At 39.1% G+C, this 17852-nt stretch overlaps 1 protein-coding gene and 1 long non-coding RNA gene across 10 annotated transcripts in view; one reads left to right on the forward strand and one right to left on the reverse strand.

Annotated features, from left to right (window-relative positions):
* dati (zinc finger protein datilografo) overlaps positions 1–17852 on the forward strand; it is a 592807-nt gene that overhangs the window by 377016 nt on the left and 197939 nt on the right. The gene's annotated exons all lie outside the window — the stretch shown is intronic.
* Positions 10118–17852, reverse strand: part of LOC110839388 (uncharacterized) — a 57775-nt gene continuing 50040 nt past the window's right edge. The window contains exons 3-4 of one of the 2 annotated variants that reach the window (XR_015535238.1): positions 14585–17821; positions 10118–13860 (exon numbers count right to left, since the gene is read on the reverse strand). This is a non-coding gene — a long non-coding RNA (uncharacterized LOC110839388). Of the gene's footprint in view, positions 17822–17852 lie in introns of both variants that reach the window. The other variant, XR_015535237.1, reaches the window with a different exon arrangement.

The raw sequence follows: 17852 nt of genomic DNA on the forward strand, positions 1-17852 counted from the left end.
CGCGCTGAGAAATGAAATACTTTATCAAAGATAGAAGGATTATAGCTTAAATATTATGTACTTTTAAACAAGAAGAAAGTCAAATGAGAGCTAGCCGAAAAGACACGAATTTATGCTCAGATTTCTAACGAATTGCTTATCTGCTAAGCAGAAGCTGATGATTATTTACAGATAATATTTAAAGCATAAAAATCTCAAATCTCATACGAAAAGCGCTAGATCAAGAACAACAAAGAATTTTGTTACTCCTCACTACTCAGGTGCATCTTGCCTTTAAAATAAGACCGGCTGCATTTCGAATGCATCATGCAGCATCTGAAACGGATGAATTGAGGTGGGAAGGGTCAGGTATGCGTCACCCGTGGACCAGTCCTATTACCAAGCGGGTGGTTTTATTTTTTATGTCAGGGGTTTGGGAGCAAAAATCATTGCTACGATGGATGCTTCTGTATGACAGAGAGAGAGAGAAAAGGGGGGACAAGCTGCTGCTGTTAGTTATACTCTGATGCTCGCACGTCTTCTGAGCTTCATTCCTATCTGAAAGAAATTGTTACTTATCTCTAATTATTGGTACGATACATTTATGCATTTTTTAAATAAGCAAGGTCCAAACCGATTCTTGTATCAACCTACCTTCTTATCCATTGGATTCTAGGATTACTTCCTCCAGGGCAAAGGGGCCGAGGCGTGAACCTAACCACTCACCTTCATTTAGTGTCAGGGTAAGAATGCGTGGAGCTGTATCTTCACTCCCCACATACGTCTGCATTCCATGGTGATTGTTGAAACATCGGAGTCATCATTACTTCAGATTTATTTTGTTGTTATCAGTGGTTAATATTTAATAGTCATCTTTACAAATAATTCTTCATCTGGAAAATTGTCTTTAAAGTTTACTAACATTTTCATCTTTATTCTTATAGCTTCATCTGTATGTCACGGTTCATTATTTATTTTTATTGAGAATCCTAAACGTGCGATATGGCCCATATTTCTTGTTGTAACCCGAGTATCACATTCCTCAGTGTCTAGTGATAAGCATGCACTGTACGAATGTGTCCTTCCATTTCGCTCGAAGACAGACAAATTCCTGAAATAGATTCGGTGACTCGAGTCACCGAGTCACTTCGCAAGAAGTGATACTCCATTCAGTAAATTAGATCCACTAGACTTGACATAAGTCCGTCACAGGATCCTGTCACGGAGAGAAAAGAATTTTTGTCTGCGGTGTGTAAAATAAAACTACGCAGAACCCCCAAAAATGAGCTTCTGTATTAACAATGCAAATACCTGACTGCCAGTTTTAATGTGTGTTTTGATTTATGTAAAGTTAACATGACACATTAATTTTTCAAAATGTGTACTTTTCTTATTGTAGTCAGATAACTTTATAGCTTAATGCATAATGCAATATATCTGCAAGATTTAGCCCTGATTTTTGTACAGTCTTATAGTTTCCAATAAAGCTTTTACCATTGTGACGTCATCACATTCAGAAATTACAGAGACGTCCTTCATTGCATGCAGTTTCCATTTGACTGCATGATTTTGTGTGTGTTTGTATAGAAAGACTCTCGCCCATTTACCACGGATGAGTTAATGGAGACTGGTGGTCAATATACAAATATTTACGTGAAATGTGCTGCAAAATTGCCAAATTTTGTTAGTGGAAAGAAAAATATGTTTCTGGGGACTGAACACACTTCAGCGCAAACATACGCGCATATAAAAGCCAATGTCCGTCACGCTTGCCTCGATGGGTGCGCCATTCTTGCGGTGCGGAAAACATTGTAATTATGACCGTGGCGACTCTAATAGATATAATATAAGCGAGGCTATGATGGCGCCTATGGTGGGGTCTGGCGGTGTCTGCGTTTAGCGGGAATCTGACTTAAGTCGCCGTGAAGATGTTTTCACATTTAAATTTATAAGTAAATTGTGTATATTTTGTATTTCTATGCGATGTGAGAAAATAATGCTGCATTAATTTGCGTTATTGCTCGTACAAAGAAGGCTCATTCTCGTCAAATTTGACGGGTAATTCGCAAAGCTAGAAGTTTCGTATTTGTAGTCCCTACAAATAGGCAATATTTGTGCACACAGTGCTACATATATATGGATAAAATAGGGAATAAAACTACAGTTAGCTTCTTTTTACGTTTCTGTTATCTGGCTATTGTATCCGGATATATGTTTTATGTTAAATCCATAAATACCAATAGCGATTTGCTTTTAGAATCAAACTACTCCACATTCCCAACACAAAATTCTATTGCAGAACTCTTTGAATACAAAATCTCGGTTGGGAAATTATTGTTTGGGGGGGGATTTGCTTTGCTTGGTCCATGACTCACACACACATTCATTTCACATAATTTTTCCCTCTATCTGTAGGCAGTTTTTTTAATGTTTGATTATTTAAATTGCAGACGTGGAACCGGCCGATGAAGGGGTGGAGGGCTGCATAGTGCATTTGAATAGGGAGTGGCGAACAGGGGTCCTGGGTTCGATGAGAGGTTTAGAGTCGCATGAAACAGAGGTAGGGTGAGGAGGGTAAGAGCGAGACAGGAGATAAAATTGAATGATTCGGATTGGTTGATCGTCATCATCATCGTCATCATTGGCTAGAACAGTCATCAACGATTGTTCGGCCATTTTGGTTCTCTGTAACTAGGGGTGTGAAGTTACCATAGTACAATTCTGTAGGGGGTGTTATGCTTGTGTGCAGAGGAAAGGGGGTTTAATACTTTGCCACCCCGATATGATGGGTAACTCCACCCATTTCCCTCCCTTTACCCTCCTCCCTCTGAAAGCTCCTGCAACGTGTCCATGGGCGGGAATCGAACCACGAACCCTCTTCCCCGCGCTCTGCAATGAATGTGTTCTCTTTCCTGTCTCCCCCCCCCCCCCAACTCGAACATGTAAGCCTGAACACGTTCTGTCTCCTTGTTTAATATATGACTGGTTTCAATGTTTGAATCATTACCACCACGATGCAAAATAACGCTCCTATATATGCACAATACTATGTTTCCAATAGACCCGCAAGTATGGCGTCCACGAACCCTCGAATGCAATACCAAATTCATAAGTGCCCAGTGTATCTGCCTGGCTTCCCCCTACTTAACCTTAAGTTCACTGTTTAAATCATGACAGCAGGGACTTTAATGCAGTTCTTCGGATCCAAAATCATATATTTTCACATTTATGTTCCAAGAGACAGGATAGAGAATTTTAATTTATCACTGACGTATATGTCAGAATAATATTAAAAGTATCTTAAATCAATATAATATGGCTGGATTTAGCTGGTTCAAATATAGTCCAGTGGCAGAAGCTTGTGAACATTCTAATGAAAATTTGGGTTTTTGTAAAATTAAGGAATTTCTTTGCCAGATGAATAACTATCAGCTTCCCAACTTCGTTATAATATTAATAATAGTAAACTTATCAAAGACTTGGCAAAGAGTTTGCAGTTGATATTATAGAGTCTATTATTCGGATATTAGATTGACAGGATATATAGCACGTGCGGAGATAAATGCGTGTAGGGCCTAATACCTCATTGGAAAAAAACACTTGGGGTTTGTAGGTAGCCTACATGTGGATGTTGAAGGAGGGATTGGGATGTGCATTAGAGACAACCGCTTTATCTCTCTCAGGATAAAAAAAGTAAACTAATGCATTCCCGCTACACGCCATGTCGGTCGCTTGGGAGGAGAGGTCGTATAGCTCCTACTCATTCTTGACCTCGGCACTAGATGAGGGTGAGTGGTCAGCATCACGCCCCGGCCGGCTTTACCCCCGGGAAAAGACCCCCAGTACCCATAGGATAAGAGGCTGGGTGGGCCCCAGAGCCGGTATGGATTCAGAGGCTCCCGTCGGGGATCGAACCCCGGTCGTCCAGCCCGTAGCTAGTCACTATACTGACCGAGCTATCCCGGCTCATACAAACGTGTTAATTAACTTGTTAGTCAGTCTGTCAATTGCTCAGTTGGTACAGTTTTTTATAAGAGTAGCCGAACAAAACAATGAGCGGTATTGACATAAGCCACTCATGACCTGCAGGCTGTGAAGTAGTTTGTACTGAATAGCAGAGGTACAAGGGAAGTTCCAAATCTTACCTCTACCTGTTCGAGCCAACACTTGTCATAGCCACAAAGTGTCTACAACCTGCCCAATCCCTCTCTCGTACAGCTCCACCACAGCAATATATTCGCAAATAAACTTTTAAATTATTGTAAGTGTCTGATTTAGAGACGTCCAACGACGCTGTCTTGGTGCCACGCGCCGATGTTGTCGGCCTGAAGTACTCATGTCGAGATTGCCACAGACGATGAAGTCGGCTGGATATGTTTTTAATTGTATGTTTTTGTGGCAGATGGCACGGATGGACCGCATAGATCTGAACTTTACAGGCTATGCTTGAGAATTTTGAGAATTTTTTTTACAGACACAAGATAATATTCGCAGACTCAATCGCTTTAAGTGGTTGTAAACGTTCTCCTAGAGACATTTTTCTTGCTCGAACAATTACTGCCTGTTTTTCATGCTGTTTATCACAATAATTTGTATTTATTTTGTTCGTAATTAATCGATCTTTGGCGCATAAGATTTGAAAACTAAAATAATAAAATAATAACGTTTTTCTGAAATAAATGTTATACTTCTTTTAGCAGCTAGTATATGAAATGCAGTTTTCTTGAAAGCTGTCTGTATCTGGAAGATGTTTTGAATGGGTGTTCATTATTGATCTTAGTTTTTACGCAAAAATGGATCGGTAATCTTCAGGGGTAATTTCAGGTAATAGCTTGGGACTTGGGGTGTAAAGATTAGACGTTGTTGAATGAGGTGGGAGTATGTGAATGTGATCTTAAACACTGTGATGGCGTGTGATCGTGAGTCGTACGTTGTAAACCGCACGGCGTCATAACGCAGATCACTGTCGACAGAGATTTCAGGTTCTCATGGCTACAGAAAATGGCTGTTGTATGAGTTATATTGGCTGTGCATTCTCGTAACACTCAACAGACGTTTCAGAAGTGCTTACTGCCTCCATAATTAATTTGTACCAGACTACGCGGCCAAACATCCCAGGAGACATTCATCTTGACTTATCGATATCTTCATTGCCATGAGATCCTCAGACGTGGTGAGGTATGGGGAGATAAACATGAAAGTAAATAGGTAAGGATATGGAAGCAGGAAGTCATGGCCTGTACCTACCGACATTGTCCTGTAGAAATAGAGGAAAACTATTAAACTGAGACGAATAGATCGGTCGATAGTCGAAATGGGTGGATCCCAGACATTTAGAGTGTTAATATTATACCGATGATCAGTAATCTCTGATATTGCAACTCATAGGTACAAACCCTTAAAATAATAATGGTGTATCTGTTTTTGAACAAGTTCAATTCCATTTTACATAAACAAGACATTCATTGTTATGGTAGCCGTGCAGAAGCTCAAGGTACCGTTGTTATGGGGTCCATCCTGATGTGGGAGTCGTCTCAGACCGACAAGAAGCTTGTACGTGTAAATAAGATGGTCTGTAAGTGTGTGTGTGTGTGTATCTGAGTATCTGAGTTCTACCGTCTAGACGAGTTTTGTCTGATCTCAGCAGACTGGTTCCCGTGGCCTTCCCAACAAATATCTTGCCAGCGGAACGTCAAAATTCTAAACATAGCCATGCTCATTATTCCAACATCAATCTGCGTGTAATTTATGTAACTTAACCCTTTCAATACTTGTTTTTATAAGAAACTGTTTTCAAAGTTAAATTACAAAGATTAATCTCTACTCGTTAAAATATTTCGCTCAGTCACCATGTTATTACATTCAGCTATCTGAAATTTATTACCTTGCTGTAATAAAAGTTTATAAATTTCAAAAATCCTTTTATGCACTATACCGTCTGGTTACGACCTCACGCATTCATATGTCTGCCATATTGGTATTATTTTCATATGAATTCTTGAATTATAAATATTGATGGTAGGATAATGATAACTGTATCGTAGGGAAATATGGCGAGTGTAGAGTGGATTTATCTGTCTCTGGATAAGGAATGGTGATAAACTCATGTGAGCACATTAATGACTCTTTGGGTTCCATGAAAGGCAGCGAAGCGACGCAATTTTGTTTTATTTGCGGTATGGAATGAGTTTTTGAATTATATTCAGGTGAACTTCGTCTTGAAAGTGTTAGTGCATGTGATTATCGCCAAAACCCCTGTTTCGCTTTCGGAAGTTTCCGGGCTTGTTTCTCACACTGGAAGTTGACTAAACTGACTAAGGTCTTTCTATCTTACTCCATCCTTCCAGGCAAATGGTGAGATAAATAAGTACATTAAAATAGGCTGAGATGCATTTGTTTTACATAATCTACAATCAATCATTCAGAATCGCTGCACCTTTCAACATTGCATAAAAAGACTGAATTAGAATAATGTTAAATAATAAAATATTTTAAATTAATACCGCTGGTAGTAAAAGTAAAGTAAAGTTTGTCCCACTATACGCCATGTAGGCGTTTGGGGTGAGAGGAGGTATAGCTCCTCTCTTCCTTGACCTCGGCACTAGATGGGGGTGAGTGGTCAGCATCACGCCCCGGCCGGCTTTACCCCCGGGAAAGGACCCCGGTACCCATTGTAGAGGAGGCTGGGTGGGCCCCAGAGCCGGTCTGGACGCAGAGGCTAGAGGAAAAATCCTGCCCCCATCGGGGATCGAACCCCGGTCGTCCAGCCCGTAGCTAGTCACTATACTGACTGAGCTATCCCGGCTCTTAATACCGCTGGTAGTAATAGAAGTAAATCCGTAAGTTTACAAATAATTAATTCTGTCAGGTTTATTTTATTAATATACACCTCGTATATGATTTTTTAGCGTGATTCGCGGACCACAGTTTGATAACCACTGTGACAAACCGTTGTTTATGACACAGTGCTATTCGTGACCTCAACGCATGTTATTGGTTCTTGGTCATTATGGTTCTGGCCAATTAATGTGGAGCAACTTAATTTACGCTTCTGGAGTTAGGAGTTGGGGCGGAAGCCTCTAGAAAAGCAAACACACCCAAGTTTCCAGGTTATCGCTTCCGAATAATCATCCCTTATGACCACTCATCTCCATCCCTCACACACACACACACACAAAAAAAGCAAACTAACTCTTCTATTCAATTTGCAAAATGTACCAATTTTGAACTTGTTGATGGGCGGGGCTGCACATCCAAACATTGTACATGTATTCGATTTTCTTTTAATTACAAAAAATCCCCCATCCATTCTACTTTCCCCTTCTTCTCTCTGGATAGGTGTATGCAGTGTAATTTTTCTTTAATTACGCTAATACGTCCAGAACAGATAGCAAAAGCAGCTGATATATGCGTTGTCCAGTGGTAAATACCCTGCCCGATTTCAATCACCTGGGTCGATAATTTATTGGGACTTAACAGTCTACTTTGTAAAAAACCTATTCTCTGATCATATGTAACTACTTACATTTGGAGAAATACATTTCAATATATGAATTGTGAGTGGTAATAGAATTACTAGAAGTGCCAGTGATGAACTTTCCGATTCAGTATGAAGGGACGAGGTCATTAGAGGAACAACAGAAAGGTTAGACAATTATTAACTGACTAAGGCGTTAAAATATTTGCTTTTAATGTAGAATTGGAATGAACTTATTCGGTGAAAGGAAGACGACGAAAAAGTTTGGAAATCGTTTTAAAGTAAACAGAGTATTGGCGTATCCTTTATTTTATTATTAAGTATTATTGAAATTAGCAAATGCAACAGAAGAATTATTTCTGCATTTAAAGTGGTAAAGGAACAGAACTTATTATTCCTTATGGCTGTCTCCAAATTTTGTAACAAATTAAAACTTATACTATTATTTTTAATCATTTAAATTCCAGCGGCATCTATATTTATCACCAGATTTAACATTTGATAAATCGGAATTTTTCCCAACAAGTGTGTTTATATATTTCACGTGATTCTCAGAATAAACACCGATAATTTTTTTAATCAATTTATCTTTGTAATGGATAATTGTATTTTTTTAAGGCAGGGACTGAATACTTAGATATTATGTAAATGAGTTTCAACGTCAAATCTTATGCAGCCCTTCCAATATTAAATCAAAATTCCTTCCAAAAGTAGCTCTCCGCTTGTTAACATCGAAATTTACCTAAATGCCACCCTCCCTAGGTTAATGTAAAACTCCAAAATTCTAATCACAGACTCAGCTGACAGCGGCTGGTAACTGACTGACAACCAGCCACCATAGTTGCTGCTGTGTGTACATGTTTTTGGGACACCGTGTAGAAACTGAAACCGCGATCGTCCTGAGGCAGCAAGGACATCTGAGACGTATTCACCGCGGTCAGTACCTCAAATCTAACTTAGACTGAGTTCAAGTTTTTATAGACGTACGTTTGATGATGACCAAGTGCGCCAAGATTACCAGAATATTTGTACGTTCGCGTACTAACGTAAGCCTATACATGAAAAATAACAAATAACTGTTGTATTCATGAGAAAAATTGAAAGGACAGTTGGTTGAAGCGATTTGTCGCTGAAGTGACTGGCTACTGGCTAGACCAATTCTATTTCCGAAAGGTGAACAGATTTCTCTCTACGCCTCCACGTTCAGATAGGCTTATGACGAGATAAACTGCATTATTGAACATGTACTGTGTTACTTTCTTGATTTCTGTGACTGGCATTCATAACAGAGACATCTGGCTGAACGGAATTTATGGGTACTTCCCCGACTGTCGGCCAATACGGGGTCTGACTTATCGACAGCTCTTGCTTAACTACATGTGTTTACATTTATAAACCGTGTTGTGAATAAGTTTTTAGAAAACGTAGCAAATTCTACGCAGGACAAATACGAATTTAGAGATTACTTTTGATGGTTTTAGGTTTACGAATAATATTAAAATGGGTGTTATAGAAACACGATGTGAATATACATTGGATTTATTTGTCTCAAAGAAGGATTCTATGGCGGACTTTTCCGGTTGCATGAAAGTTTCGATTATTATCTGAACATCTGAGCAACTTTGGACTTTTAGACCATGAAATCAGTTTTGGTTCTTCCTGTACTTGGTCTTCATACAGAGCAGCAGCTGCAAAGAACAAGTACGCCATCCTCTGTGTGAGTAATATAAGGATACAATAAACACAAAACAACAGTTTTAAAACAGTCAGGAAAAGGGGGGCTGGGTGGGAGGGGGAGTTTGACCAGTGGATAAAGAAGGCTGGTCGTGGGGGAGGCCACAGTGCTTCACCTCTCAAGTACCACCTGGGAGCAACAGGGGCGCAAGTCACCGCTGCCTCAATTGACATCCGACTGAGCGAGACATACGACTACGTCCCGCGGGCCTCAGGCTGCAGCTCATATTTATTCCAATACTTTGTCACCCTGCTAAAATATACCTGGAAATAATTTTTGTACGTTGAGGGCGGTGTTTCATATCAAGGGAGCCTCGGACCAAAAGAGTTAGGGTACCTATGCGCTTGAGACACGCAGAAGTGATGCCACCAGCATCTCGGACTAATAGGATGTCCAGGTGCGTGTTGCTGGACTTAGCGCTGTTTTGCTCCTAAAGTTCCTTGAATTCGTCTGGCCAACGCACAGGATGCAAGGACCGACTATCCACTGCTTAAATATTACACACGTCGGTTGACTAAGATCAAGTCTCGTACAGACGATGATGGAGAAAATCTAATTGTTACAATTAACTTATCATAATAACAAACTATGTTACCTGGTATTGTTACGGTATGAAATATAAGAAGCTATGATGGGCTGGATACGTAGAAGCAAGAATTTGGGAGACATATAAATTACACTAAATTGTGTCGGGAAACATTTCTGATAGACGCCCACTTGGTAGACCAAGAAATAGTTAAATGGACTGCATAAACGTGAACGATAAGGATATTAATTATGATAATGAGCGTTGGGGCATAATCGTCCCTAGTGGCGGGGTTTGGTATTAATGCGCTGTTATTAGTTCTACACTGTCATTTTAATATCAATTTAAGCATTTCATTTATAAATACATGCAATAGGCTAATAATTAATCCGCATTGAACTTTGTATATGCGAAAATGTATTTATCATACAAAAGTAGACATTATGTATATATTTCAAAGACAAAGTATTAATTCTTTGAATACAGTCATGTGACATGAGCTTAATAAATTTTAATTTTCTACCATACTACACGACGAAACATCCCAAAGTATAAGTCATCTTCAGACTCACCTCCGTCAGAACCTGAAATCTCGTAAAATTAGAACAGTAGCATCCTTCGGAGCCCTAATATTTACCACACCTCCAGGAGTCCTTTCATGATTCCTCTTGTAACGAACTGCATTCTTCTTCCCCTTCAGCGTAGTTTGCACGTTTTACGGCGAATTCAACAACGTCGGTGGTGAGGTGACCCCGTGACGTGATCGCTTTAACAGAATTGTCACTTGCAAGTGATAACGCATCTGACAGCCGCTAGTGAACGCTCGCATGTCGTTTTGTCCCGCCTTTCGTCACATTCCATCTGTACCCATTAAATAATCTTCCTACATCCATTTTGCTGTTTCACTTTCTCTATTTGCGTGTTAAGTACTTTCAACATTTTCCTATATCTTTGTTTCTTTTTGCATTATTTTCTGTGATTATTTTTGCATTCTCTTTTAATTTGTTTTACCTTATTCCATGTTTTCGTTTGCACTACATTCTTTCTCTGGTTTATATTCACTCACAAGCAATCAATCACAGGATAAAGCCGGACAGAGCATAAAATTCACTTTAATCTTGAGTGAGATTTGATAATGCGTTCGTTTGTCTTCAGTTTCTCCACACTCCTTGAGCTTTCACGGTCCTTGTAATATGAAATATTTTCTTTACCTTAAACTACAGCACGCAGATTCGAACCTCGACCCCTCGACTGTAAGTTTTGGTCACTGTCGTGTGTAGAGGGCTTGAAGTGAAAGCAGCTGGATACACGTATGTGTGTGTGTGTGTGTGCGCGTATCTCGTGTCCATATGTGACTTGTTCGGGGGGGGGGGGGGATTTCTCTTCTCATTGTTACAAACTGGTGGATGGATCTTGCACTGTCATGTACCCTACATATAAAACGCACACGTAGGCTCGATAAGTGTATAATTTAGGCTCACGCGTTCTACTGACACTCTTGGTTTATTCTGTGAAATTTTGGAAGCGCCATCGTTTCGACTTGGACGTCTGCCTTTCGCGTGAACAGCCAGTTTTAGTTAATTTAATATAAGTTATTGGCCAAATTAAATATTTTCCCCACACAAGATCGACTATCGCTTTATATATTTAAGTGAATTTTTAAATTGTTGAAACATGTTAAGTCTGCAGGCTAAAATTACAGTCACTAATAAGATTAACATTTTATGTTCACATAATTATATAATAACAACATAACACATTTGAATTTTATGTTAACATGTTATATTGTTTTATAGACAGTGATCATTAAACATAGAAGTAGTTTTAACATACGTAATCATGTGCTCATTTCAAATACTTCCTTTTGCCAAATGTGCTTATTAGATTAATAATATGCATTGTTATTAACTTATTATATAACAACGCCATATGAATCTAATCTACAATCTCCCAACCCTCTCTTCTAAGATTTTTTTAATATTATCCTCCTATCTACGCGCAAGGCTTCTTCGTGCTCTCTTGCCTTTAGGCTTTCCAACCAAATTTATTTAATAATTTCATATGTCTAATATGCGCGGTACTTGGCGGAATCTTCCTTGAAGAATTTATGATGCTTAGGTGTCTAAAATATTATATACTTTTATAGATCATAAGGTTCATTATCGTTTAAACAAAATCCTGCCATTGGACTCTTAGTGAGTTAGTCCGTAACTTCGCGACCTGTTTATGAGAACATCATTTTATATTTGCATTCTACCTATATCTGTTTATTCTGATCTTTCAAAAAAAAATCTATTTCCTATTACCTATAAGTGGAATATGCCCCACCCAAAAATTCTTTTATGTAATCATCCTAACAGTATTAGCTGTAGAGTACAAAATGTGATTATTATAATTATTATAATTTTCGCCGCCCTTCTATTTTTCACTTCGTCCTCAACCATCGTCATTCATTTTCCTACAAATAACGAAAACGAGCCAAAACCAATGTTTTTTCCCCATTTAGTCGCATTTTTTTAGACCAGTATGTGATTTATTATGTTTTAAATTTTACAGGCATCTTTATTTATAACTCTCTGTGGTACTTCATTCGCTACACGACTCGTTACTCCTTTAATTGGCTAATTCAGTAAAGTGAGGTTGAAAAAAGACGAAAGCCTCAAATATACATGTATATACGTATATCTCTTTTGCATCCTATCTCCACCAGTGTTTGTACTCTCTCCTGCTTTTATTTAACCTTTTTTAATGTGAAGATTTCAGAGCCATTTGGTCATTATCTCCCCCATCCCATTTTTTCCCCACTCATCTGCACAAAGGTTTCTGACCTAACCCCGCTCTCATCGTCGTGTCAAAGTGCGTAACTAGACCACGCATGTCTGTGTTTTCTTTCACATCAACTCCACGTGGACTGCTCTTTGTTCATTGTGACGTACGCACATGAGTGAGAGGGGTTTCAACGGCGAATGGACGCTGTTAGCAAATGTTTAAAGGCGTAACGTCTCTTTTAAGGTCAGTAATACAAATTGAATTATAAAACGCACAAATTGTCTCATTGTTGTGGACAGAAGTTCTTAATTTTATTGTCGGAGGCCAAGGTTATCGCAGGTAGGCTTTCAAAAAATTGTAACGAGCTACACTTTCAGAACGTAGTTGAAATTCAGATCTTAACTCTGATTCCTGACGTAATAGAACTACTGTCTTATGAAATTCGGATCTTAACTCTGATTCCTGACGTAATAGAACTACTGTGTTATGAAATTCGGTTCTTAACTCTGATTCCTGACGTAATAAAACTACTGTATTATGAAATTCGGATCTTAACTCTGATTCCTGACGTAATAGAACTACTGTGTTATGAAATTCGGTTCTTAACTCTGATTCCTGACGTAATAAAACTACTGTCTTATGAAATTCGGATCTTAACTCTGATTCCTGACGTAATAGAACTACTGTGTTATGAAATTCGGTTCTTAACTCTGATTCCTGACGTAATAAAACTACTGTGTTATGAAATTCGGTTCTTAACTCTGATTCCTGACGTAATAGAACTACTGTGTTATGAAATTCGGTTCTTAACTCTGATTCCTGACGTAATAGAACTACTGTGTTATGAAATTCGGTTCTTAACTCTGATTCCTGACGTAATAAAACTACTGTGTTACGAAATTCGGTTCTTAACTCTGATTCCTGACGTAATAGAACTACTGTCTTATACAGTCGTCAGATTGCAGTCGTACATTGGTACAGCACATTAACTGTGTATGGCGTACAGCGTTCGAAGGCGCCTGTCTATTATCAGTAAGAATGCAAGATTCTTGTCATAGTTTTCTGAGGTGTACGTCTGTAGCTCTCTCCCTAGCAACTTCTGAAACAAGTAACAGATGTTCTTTAGCCCATGCTAGTAATACTTTACAAGATTGTAACATAAAGATAACGGTCATGCTAATTTTTTATTGAGTAATGTCGCTGTTTTTATGTGTCGACAGCTCTAGGAATGAACTTGGTCAGATTTGAGGTTCTTATATCACCGATGATGAAGATGACTGTCCTCTGGGATGTTGCGTTGTGTAGTCTGGTAGAAATTTACCAACGTTTCAGAAGTGCTTGATGCCTCCATCATCAGGGCGATGAATACTGAGCCTAGAATACAGTCATCTTCATATATAAACTTGTGGTTATATTTAAGACAAAATCTGTACGTATATTTAAATTCTCTGGTGAATAATTGATGAGTTACGAACATAAATTACGTCATCAATGCGTACATATTTTGCACAAAGCATATCTTCGTATTTAAAGTTGTAAATATGGCGAAAATTTAAGGCGTGTCAGGTAACTATCAGCTGGTTGGAACTCATATGACTAGAAATTATATATAAACAGACATAATTGTTCGTAGGCGACGTAAGTGTCCAAAGATCAACAAGTGTTACCAGCAGGTTAGCTCACGTGGCACGCGTTTGGATCCCTGACCGTGGCAATGGATATTCTATTTGAGAATCTGCGTGATTTTCCTCGTGCTTTCAGTGTAATTTCAGAGGTTCAAGGTGTCCCATAAAACATTCGTGGTTACTCAAGCAGTCACAAATTATCTGTTTATGGAAGTCGTATGTTCGTTACCTTATTGAAAGAAGCCTGACATTTTACACAATACCGAGCAAACTTAAACGTATCCATATTTTATTTCTTTAATATTCGTCGATTTATCCAACAATTTTCTCGTCTGGATCTCCAAAATGGGCTATTTCTCGTTAGCCATTACCCGTGCTACACATCTCGCCAGTCTCAAGTTTTATTATTTGACAGGATTAACAGTATTAGACGAATAGAACAAAGGTTTTTCACCATGTAATTTTAATCTTACCTTTTTCTTGTATCCTTTCCAGTTAATGCGTTGTCAAGTATTCAGCCTTGCTGTAGTTATTAGGAAGACCAAACACGTGTGTTGTTAAAGTTACAGGGCAGTGGCACAGTTTTCATGGGGAGGGTCGGATGCAGTGCATCTGAAAGTGGTCAATACCCTCCCCGCTCTTCCCCTCACCCGACCCTCCAATGCTAACTCGGCGTCTTCACGACCCCTGGTCAGTGTGAGGACAAAGAAATGTGGAATATCAAACACAGACGTCCGTTGCAGCTCATGGCAATTGGCAGAAGAGTGAGAAAGAATTGTCGTAGACTGCTTACTGCAAAGAACTCTGAATCATGCACAATCTCCATCATAATCAATACGAGACACTTTAACGCGGTCGTTAAACGTTAAGCCCAGTCCCGCTTAGGGCACAGTATTTTGTGCGTTCTTACGCGTTTGTCTTCCACTTTTTGTACTTAATTTTTCCCCCGTTTATAAAACTTCCAACTTTAGGATTCCGTAAGTGTCGGTATTTCGAGAGGTTCCTGACTCACATCCTGTCCGAATTATCAATTATCCTGACATAGGATGTCCTTACTATTTTGTCTTCAGCAGTTGAGGCGATGACGTCATAAAGTCGCTGTACACCGACCTGTAAATTTTATCTGGAGTTTTAAGTTTCCTTTTGAGCGTCGCTTGCCTGCTGAATAGCTTTTCTATGCGATTCACGCTGTAAAATAGCCTATTACGTTAAATAGTCTGTACCAATAGTGTAACAAAATTAATTTAAAAAATTGAATTTCTAGGTGTGCCGGTTATATAGGGCAATTATAAGGTGCTTGCCGAGAATCTAACTGAAATCACGTATGACATATATGGTTTTTCTATTAATTCATATTGTCTTAAGCTATCACCAACAGTTGCAGAACTTTTAAATTTATTTCTGAATTAACTTTAAACCGAAAGTTGCAGCGTGACGGTTACGTTCCTGACTTCGTATTCGAGAGGTTCAGGGCTCGAATCTTGTCACAGAGATCAATTTTCAATAATTTGTTGCTGTTCCCAAATTTACCAGAATAGTACATTAAAATGCATAATGACTGTTGGTTTGTATTTTCTTTTCTCGTCCTCATTCATAGGTATCCTGTCGTTGACCTGTTCCGTTAACAAAACGTCATTAAACACACGAAGAAACCAAATATAAAAATTCTGAAAGCAACTATCTTTTAAATTCAATGGAATTTTTCTTTTCTGAGATATCTTTTGCTCCAGCTAATGCCATCTATGAGGCAAACGACGAACTTACTCCATCACCTCTGAGCTGGAGCACTTGAAAAGCTGGGAGAAAAGTGGGGAGGGGAGGAACGCATAGCGTGCTGAGCGGGATGTCTAAGCTACTCCTCCAGGCGACTGGAGCAAACAAAGGTTTTTGACAGTCCGTATGGTAGGCACGCAGGAAGGTAAAGCCAGCTATCTGTTCTTCACTTGTTTCAGTGAAGGAGAAATCAGCGATGTTTCTGTAGTTATGTTTTTTAAGTATTTTAAAAAAAAGTCTGTTGTCCATGTCTCTTAGCGAAGGAGAGAGTTCGACAGTTACTAAGTAGTGAGATTTCAGGTTTTCACGGCAGCGAATATGAAGATAACTGTCCTCTGGGATGTTGTGTTGTGTAGTGTGAAAGAATCTGACGGACGTGTAAAGGCAGAAAGCACATCTACTACCGGACTACACGACGTAACATCCCAGAAAATAGACATTTTCGAGTGTTACGTCGTTCCTTCAATCGGGAATATTTCAGTACCTTAACCTTGCAGCAAAATCCTTCTTCAGAGGCTGATGGTAAGCTCAGCTGGTAAAGAAAGACAATGCCTTTTACGGAAGATTCATTATCGCGTGAACAAGAACCCGTCATCGGTGATATTCTGTGCTATATAAACAGCCCAAATCCCTAAAATCTTCGCTCAGGTATTTGAAGTGATCTCTTCCCTTCAAGATTTCTCAAACAAAATTTTGTATGCGTTATTTATGTCCTCATGCCCCGCCCATCTCATACTCCGTACCGTTATTGTCCTAATAATATTTAGTGAAGCGTACAAAAAGCCTGTTGTATTCCTTTAACATGAGAGGCCATATTACACAACCATAAAAACGACATGTAAAATTATAGTTTTAAGGCAGATTTAATTTATTCTAATGTCGGTTCACTAAAATATCTTTATTTACATGAAGCTCAGTTTTAATTTTACAGTTTAAAATAAATACTGTTTATTGAACGAAGAGGAAATGGACAATTTAAAATACAGCTGTTTGTATGCCTAGGGCTGTACCTATGTAATAAAAAATAGAGGGACAGAAAGAGGTACAAAAGAAGACACGTGAAGAGAGAGAGAGATGAAAGAATGTTAGAAGAGGATGAGAAATTTCACACTTTTAGTCATAACAGAAATTATTTTAATAGTTGTATGGATTTTTTGCATAAGGTGGCAAAGAAACACAGTGTAAACTGCTTTACCTCTGTGCTTCATTCCTCCAGACAACAAATTCAAGACAGAGTCGTAAAGAAAGAAAAGTGTTTCATACATCCTTCAGATCGGATAGAGATGTCTAGACTATTAAAAGTCTAAAAGGGTCGCGACCCACAATTATATATTCTCGTAGTCTGCACATGCTGGTCTGTGCTATGTGTTTTTTTTTATTTGCAACAGAAGAAAATACGTATGTTACAGCTGGACCATAAATATTCGGTCACTGTTGCGTCTGTAACATGTATTTTTATTCTTTTTAAGTGCTAACATAAAAAGAGCTGTTGGGTGAGGTCAGTTACCTCAGTCTGGTTCTTCCTTCTCTCTCGCACGCCTCTCGTTTTCATTGGATCTGCGTCTGTCCGTCTGTACGTTCGTCGCATACCTCCCAGTGGTGTAACTGCTACTAGGCCGCACACATGGGAAAACTCGGAGGAAGATGCTCTTAACTACAGCTTTTATCTAATTAGGGTCCCCGAGGAAGAGGCCACCGTCTCGACTACCGATAGACGTGGTTGAACAATCAGGATTTCTTTTCTCTATTTACAAATTCGTGGATTCTTGGAGAACGGCTACCCTGAGACACTTCTTGATTGTGCTCGGTCCCTCCCAAGCAGATGCTAGGATAGTAGGCCTGCGTCCAAATACGCCCCAGGTTTGACTCTGAGGTTCGAAACCGGTTACAGGCTTTCATGGTCTTCCTCAGTTTCTTCAACGAAAGTCTGGAATGAACTTCAAATAGGCGTAGGTGATATCTTCGTTC

This window comes from Zootermopsis nevadensis, unplaced genomic scaffold (assembly GCF_977971745.1).
Source record: "Zootermopsis nevadensis isolate Lab colony 2312 unplaced genomic scaffold, Znev_1.0 Znev_ptg000015l, whole genome shotgun sequence".
In the NCBI taxonomy this organism is placed as follows: domain Eukaryota; kingdom Metazoa; phylum Arthropoda; class Insecta; order Blattodea; family Termopsidae; genus Zootermopsis; species Zootermopsis nevadensis.